Genomic DNA, 6000 nt, shown 5'->3' with positions numbered 1-6000 from the left:
TGCTCTTGACATTCCGGTGTAGCTCTGCTGTGAGCAGAGCCCCCAAAAATACAGGTCACTCGCAAAAGCTCCCCTCCACGGAAATCTTTAGTAAAAGGCGAAAGATTTATGCGACAATGAAGAGAAACTCGAGCTGTATCCCCACCCCCTTGGGCCTGTGCGCTGCCAGTGGTAAGCCACTATTCTCACCTAGGGTCATCAATGGTGAAGACACCTGCCCACATGCATTTCGTCACCCCCCCACACTCCAAAGGGGAGGAGTAAAGGTCAAAAAAAATTCCCGTAAGTCACCTAATGACCACAAGCCAAATCAATCAGAATCAGAATGAGCTTTATTGCCAGGTATGTTTACACATACGAGAAATTTGTTTTCGTGACAGAAGCAAATCAAGGCAATGCAATCCCTTCCTCATGCCTCCATCTGAAAAGTTGGAGGAAAAAAATAAATAAATAAAAGAGTCCAAATAATGACCCCTATAACATATAGTGTTCCAAATGTTAAGCGACTTCAGCTTATGATGGGTCCAACTGGTATTTTATGGTGTAAGGGCTGTGTCGGCATAAGAAAAAGCCATGCTTTGTTTAGTGATGTCAGTGCTGTGGCACTGGCTGGGGACAAACTGCTGCATGCGCAGCTCCTCGTTAGTATAGTGGACAGTATCTCCGCCTGTCACGCGGAAGACCGGGCTTCGATTCCCCGACGGGGAGAGCTAGCTCTTTTCTGCTTGCTGGACGACCAATCCAAAAGTTTTTGGCGCAACCACGGCTCACAGAAGGAGTACGGCTACGATGTCAGCCCGAGCCAAAGGAAATGCGTTGGCCGGGAATCGAACCCGGGTCAAACTGCTTGGAAGGCAGCTATGCTCACCACTATACCACCAACGCAGGCAGAAGGTGCCAGAAATACAGGTCACTCACAAAAGCTCCCCTTCACGGAAAGACAGCTATGCTCACCACTATACCTCCGGCGCAGGCAGAAGACACCAACTTGCGCTGTCAGTAAGAAGGCTCGAAGCGCATGAGTCAATGATAGGGCTAGAGGAGCTAATGAGATCTTTGTCTGGACCCGTCAGTAAAGAGAGCAGTCCAGAGTTTGGATCCCGTCACGTACAAAAAAGCGCTGTCTTTCCATACTGGCTAAATAAAATACAAAGTGGTGACGCCGGAAACACAGAGGCTGCAAACACAGACGATGACCAGATGCACGTCCTCCCACCGTGTGTTGGCAGATGGCCAAATTCACTCTGCTCTTGACATTCCGGTGTAGCTCTGCTGTGAGCAGAGCCCCCAAAAATACAGGTCACTCGCAAAAGCTCCCCTCCACGGAAATCTTTAGTAAAAGGCGAAAGATTTATGCGACCAATGAAGAGAAACTCGAGCTGTATCCCCACCCCCTTGGGCCTGTGCGCTGCCAGTGGTAAACCACTATTCTCACCTAGGGTCATCAATGGTGAAGACACCTGCCCACATGCATTTCGTCAACCCCTCACTCCAAAGGGGAGGAGTAAAGGTCACAAAAAATTCCCGTCAGTCACCTAATGACCACAAGCCAAATCAATCAGAATCAGAATGAGCTTTATTGCCAGGTATGTTTACACATACGAGAAATTTGTTTTCGTGACAGAAGCAAATCAAGGCAATGCAATCCCTTTCTCATGCCTCCATCTGAAAAGTTGGAGGAAAAAAATAAATAAATAAAAAGAGTCCAAATAATGACCCCTATAACATATAGTGTTCAAAATGTTAAGCGACTTCAGCTTATGATGGGTCCAACTGGTATTTTATGGTGTAAGGGCTGTGTCGGCATAAGAAAAAGCCATGCTTTGTTTAGTGATGTCAGTGCTGTGGCACTGGCTGGGGACAAACTGCTGCATGCGCAGCTCCTCGTTAGTATAGTGGACAGTATCTCCGCCTGTCACGCGGAAGACCGGGGTTCGATTCCCCGACGGGGAGAGCTAGCTCTTTTCTGCTTGCTGGACGACCAATCCAAAAGTTTTTGGCGCAACCACGGCTCACAGAAGGAGTACGGCTACGATGTCAGCCCGAGCCAAAGGAAATGCGTTGGCCGGGAATCGAACCCGGGTCAACCGCTTGGAAGGCAGCTATGCTCACCACTATACCACCAACGCAGGCAGAAGGTGCCAGAAATACAGGTCACTCACAAAAGCTCCCCTTCACGGAAAGACAGCTATGCTCACCACTATACCTCCGGCGCAGGCAGAAGACACCAACTTGCGCTGTCAGTAAGAAGGCTCGAAGCGCATGAGTCAATGATAGGGCTAGAGGAGCTAATGAGATCTTTGTTTGGACCCGTCAGTAAAGAGAGCAGTCCAGAGTTTGGATCCCGTCACGTACAAAAAAGCGCTGTCTTTCCATACTGGCTAAATAAATACAAAGTGGTGACGCCGGAAACACAGAGGCTGCAAACACAGACGATGACCAGTTGCACGTCCTCACACCGTGTGTTGGCAGATGGCCAAATTCACTCTGCTCTTGACATTCCGGGTGTAGCTCTGCTGTGAGCAGAGCCCCCAAAAATACAGGTCACTCGCAAAAGCTCCCCTCCACGGAAATCTTTAGTAAAAGGCGAAAGATTTATGCGACAATGAAGAGAAACTCGAGCTGTATCCCCACCCCCTTGGGCCTGTGCGCTGCCAGTGGTAAGCCACTATTCTCACCTAGGGTCATCAATGGTGAAGACACCTGCCCACATGCATTTCGTCACCCCCTCACTCCAAAGGGGAGGAGTAAAGGTCACAAAAAATTCCCGTCAGTCACCTAATGACCACAAGCCAAATCAATCAGAATCAGAATGAGCTTTATTGCCAGGTATGTTTACACATACGAGAAATTTGTTTTCGTGACAGAAGCAAATCAAGGCAATGCAATCCCTTCCTCATGCCTCCATCTGAAAAGTTGGAGGAAAAAAATAAATAAATAAAAGAGTCCAAATAATGACCCCTATAACATATAGTGTTCCAAATGTTAAGCGACTTCAGCTTATGATGGGTCCAACTGGTATTTTATGGTGTAAGGGCTGTGTCGGCATAAGAAAAAGCCATGCTTTGTTTAGTGATGTCAGTGCTGTCCCACTGGCTGGGGACAAACTGCTGCATGCGCAGCTCCTCGTTAGTATAGTGGACAGTATCTCCGCCTGTCACGCGGAAGACCGGGGTTCGATTCCCCGACGGGGAGAGCTAGCTCTTTTCTGCTTGCTGGACGACCAATCCAAAAGTTTTTGGCGCAACCACGGCTCACAGAAGGAGTACGGCTACGATGTCAGCCCGAGCCAAAGGAAATGCGTTGGCCGGGAATCGAACCCGGATCAACTGCTTGGAAGGCAGCTATGCTCACCACTATACCACCAACACAGGCAGAAGGTGCCAGAAATACAGGTCACTCACAAAAGCTCCCCTTCACGGAAAGACAGCTATGCTCACCACTATACCTCTGGCGCAGGCAGAAGACACCAACTTGCGCTGTCAGTAAGAAGGCTCGAAGCGCATGAGTCAATGATAGGGCTAGAGGAGCTAATGAGATCTTTGTTTGGACCCGTCAGTAAAGAGAGCAGTCCAGAGTTTGGATCCCGTCACGTACAAAAAAGCGCTGTCTTTCCATACTGGCTAAATAAATACAAAGTGGTGACGCCGGAAACACAGAGGCTGCAAACACAGACGATGACCAGTTGCACGTCCTCCCACCGTGTGTTGGCAGATGGCCAAATTCACTCTGCTCTTGACATTCCGGTGTAGCTCTGCAGTGAGCAGAGCCCCCAAAAATACAGGTCACTCACAAAAGCTCCCCTCCACGGAAATCTTTAGTAAAAGGCGAAAGATTTATGCGACAATGAAGAGAAACTCGAGCTGTATCCCCACCCCCCCCTTGGGCCTGTGCGCTGCCAGTGGTAAGCCACTATTCTCACCTAGGGTCATCAATGGTGAAGACACCTGCCCACATGCATTTCGTCACCCCCTCACTCCAAAGGGGAGGAGTAAAGGTCACAAAAAATTCCCGTCAGTCACCTAATGACCACAAGCCAAATCAATCAGAATCAGAATGAGCTTTATTGCCAGGTATGTTTACACATACGAGAAATTTGTTTTCGTGACAGAAGCAAATCAAGGCAATGCAATCCCTTTCTCATGCCTCCATCTGAAAAGTTGGAGGAAAAAAAAAAATAAATAAAAGAGTCCAAATAATGACCCCTATAACATATAGTGTTCCAAATGTTAAGCGACTTCAGCTTATGATGGGTCCAACTGGTATTTTATGGTGTAAGGGCTGTGTCGGCATAAGAAAAAGCCATGCTTTGTTTAGTGATGTCAGTGCTGTGGCACTGGCTGGGGACAAACTGCTGCATGCGCAGCTCCTCGTTAGTATAGTGGACAGTATCTCCACCTGTCACGCGGAAGACCGGGGTTCGATTCCCCGACGGGGAGAGCTAGCTCTCTTTTCTGCTTGCTGGACGACCAATCCAAAAGTTTTTGGCGCAACCATGGCTCACAGAAGGAGTACGGCTACGATGTCAGCCCGAGCCAAAGGAAATGCGTTGGCCGGGAATCGAAACCCGGGTCAACCGCTTGGAAGGCAGCTATGCTCACCACTATACCACCAACGCAGGCAGAAGGTGCCAGAAATACAGGTCACTCACAAAAGCTCCCCTTCACGGAAAGACAGCTATGCTCACCACTATACCTCCGGCGCAGGCAGAAGACACCAACTTGCGCTGTCAGTAAGAAGGCTCGAAGCGCATGAGTCAATGATAGTGCTAGAGGAGCTAATGAGATCTTTGTCTGGACCCGTCAGTAAAGAGAGCAGTCCAGAATTTGGATCCCGTCACGTACAAAAAAAAAGCGCTGTCTTTCCATACTGGCTAAATAAATACAAAGTGGTGACGCCGGCAACACAGAGGCTGCAAACACAGACGACGATGACCAGTTGCACGTCCTCCCACCGTGTGTTGGCAGATGGCCAAATTCACTCTGCTCTTGACATTCCGGTGTAGCTCTGCTGTGAGCAGAGCCCCCAAAAATACAGGTCACTCGCAAAAGCTCCCCTCCACGGAAATCTTTAGTAAAAGGCGAAAGATTTATGCGACAATGAAGAGAAACTCGAGCTGTATCCCCACCCCCTTGGGCCTGTGCGCTGCCAGTGGTAAACCACTATTCTCACCTAGGGTCATCAATGGTGAAGACACCTGCCCACATGCATTTCGTCACCCCCTCACTCCAAAGGGGAGGAGTAAAGGTCACAAAAAATTCCCGTCAGTCACCTAATGACCACAAGCCAAATCAATCAGACTCAGAATGAGCTTTATTGCCAGGTATGTTTACACATACGAGAAATTTAGTTTTCGTGACAGAAGCAAATCAACGCAATGCAATCCCTTTCTCATGCCTCCATCTGAAAAGTTGGAGGAAAAAAAAATAAAAAAAAAAGAGTCCAAATAATGACCCCTATAACATATAGTGTTCCAAATGTTAAGCGACTTCAGCTTATGATGGGTCCAACTGGTATTTTATGGTGTAAGGGCTGTGTCGGCATAAGAAAAAAGCCATGCTTTGTTTAGTGATGTCAGTGCTGTGGCACTGGCTGGGGACAAACTGCTGCATGCGCAGCTCCTCGTTAGTATAGTGGACAGTATCTCCGCCTGTCACGCGGAAGACCGGGCTTCGATTCCCCGACGGGGAGAGCTAGCTCTTTTCTGCTTGCTGGACGACCAATCCAAAAGTTTTTGGCGCAACCACGGCTCACAGAAGGAGTACGGCTACGATGTCAGCCCGAGCCAAATGAAATGCGTTGGCCGGGAATCGAACCCGGGTCAACTGCTTTGGAAGGCAGCTATGCTCACCACTATACCACCAACGCAGGCAGAAGGTGCCAGAAATACAGGTCACTCACAAAAGCTCCCCTTCACGGAAAGACAGCTATGCTCACCACTATACCTCCGGCGCAGGCAGAAGACACCAACTTGCGCTGTCAGTAAGAAGGCTCGAAGCG

The 6000-nt window shown here is 48.9% G+C and overlaps 13 non-coding genes across 13 annotated transcripts; 3 read left to right on the top strand and 10 right to left on the bottom strand.

The window, feature by feature from the left end:
• Positions 1-20: 20 nt before the first annotated feature.
• Positions 21-135, bottom strand: LOC122142911. The gene has a single exon (XR_006158857.1). It is a non-coding gene; the product is annotated as a U5 spliceosomal RNA (small nuclear RNA).
• A 677-nt stretch (positions 136-812) lies between these two features.
• trnag-ucc lies at positions 813-885 on the bottom strand. The gene has a single exon. It is a non-coding gene; the product is annotated as a tRNA-Gly (tRNA).
• Positions 886-1265: 380 nt separating this feature from the next.
• Positions 1266-1382, bottom strand: LOC122142914. The gene has a single exon (XR_006158860.1). It is a non-coding gene; the product is annotated as a U5 spliceosomal RNA (small nuclear RNA).
• Positions 1383-1881: 499 nt separating this feature from the next.
• trnad-guc lies at positions 1882-1953 on the top strand. Its single transcript has one exon. It is a non-coding gene; the product is annotated as a tRNA-Asp (tRNA).
• Positions 1954-2057: 104 nt separating this feature from the next.
• On the bottom strand, positions 2058-2129 carry trnag-ucc. Its single transcript has one exon. It is a non-coding gene; the product is annotated as a tRNA-Gly (tRNA).
• A 380-nt stretch (positions 2130-2509) lies between these two features.
• On the bottom strand, positions 2510-2624 carry LOC122142909. Its single transcript, XR_006158854.1, has one exon. It is a non-coding gene; the product is annotated as a U5 spliceosomal RNA (small nuclear RNA).
• A 499-nt stretch (positions 2625-3123) lies between these two features.
• trnad-guc lies at positions 3124-3195 on the top strand. The gene has a single exon. It is a non-coding gene; the product is annotated as a tRNA-Asp (tRNA).
• Positions 3196-3299: 104 nt separating this feature from the next.
• trnag-ucc lies at positions 3300-3371 on the bottom strand. Its single transcript has one exon. It is a non-coding gene; the product is annotated as a tRNA-Gly (tRNA).
• A 379-nt stretch (positions 3372-3750) lies between these two features.
• On the bottom strand, positions 3751-3866 carry LOC122142918. The gene has a single exon (XR_006158865.1). It is a non-coding gene; the product is annotated as a U5 spliceosomal RNA (small nuclear RNA).
• A 501-nt stretch (positions 3867-4367) lies between these two features.
• Positions 4368-4439, top strand: trnad-guc. The gene has a single exon. It is a non-coding gene; the product is annotated as a tRNA-Asp (tRNA).
• A 106-nt stretch (positions 4440-4545) lies between these two features.
• trnag-ucc lies at positions 4546-4618 on the bottom strand. The gene has a single exon. It is a non-coding gene; the product is annotated as a tRNA-Gly (tRNA).
• Positions 4619-5003: 385 nt separating this feature from the next.
• On the bottom strand, positions 5004-5118 carry LOC122142908. The gene has a single exon (XR_006158853.1). It is a non-coding gene; the product is annotated as a U5 spliceosomal RNA (small nuclear RNA).
• A 677-nt stretch (positions 5119-5795) lies between these two features.
• trnag-ucc lies at positions 5796-5868 on the bottom strand. The gene has a single exon. It is a non-coding gene; the product is annotated as a tRNA-Gly (tRNA).
• Between the last annotated feature and the right edge of the window lie 132 nt (positions 5869-6000).

Source organism: Cyprinus carpio, unplaced genomic scaffold, assembly GCF_018340385.1.
Source record: "Cyprinus carpio isolate SPL01 unplaced genomic scaffold, ASM1834038v1 S000000402, whole genome shotgun sequence".
Classification (NCBI taxonomy): domain Eukaryota; kingdom Metazoa; phylum Chordata; class Actinopteri; order Cypriniformes; family Cyprinidae; genus Cyprinus; species Cyprinus carpio.
Note: the sequence above shows the minus strand (reverse complement) of the source record. Positions and strands in the feature narration are given on the sequence as shown.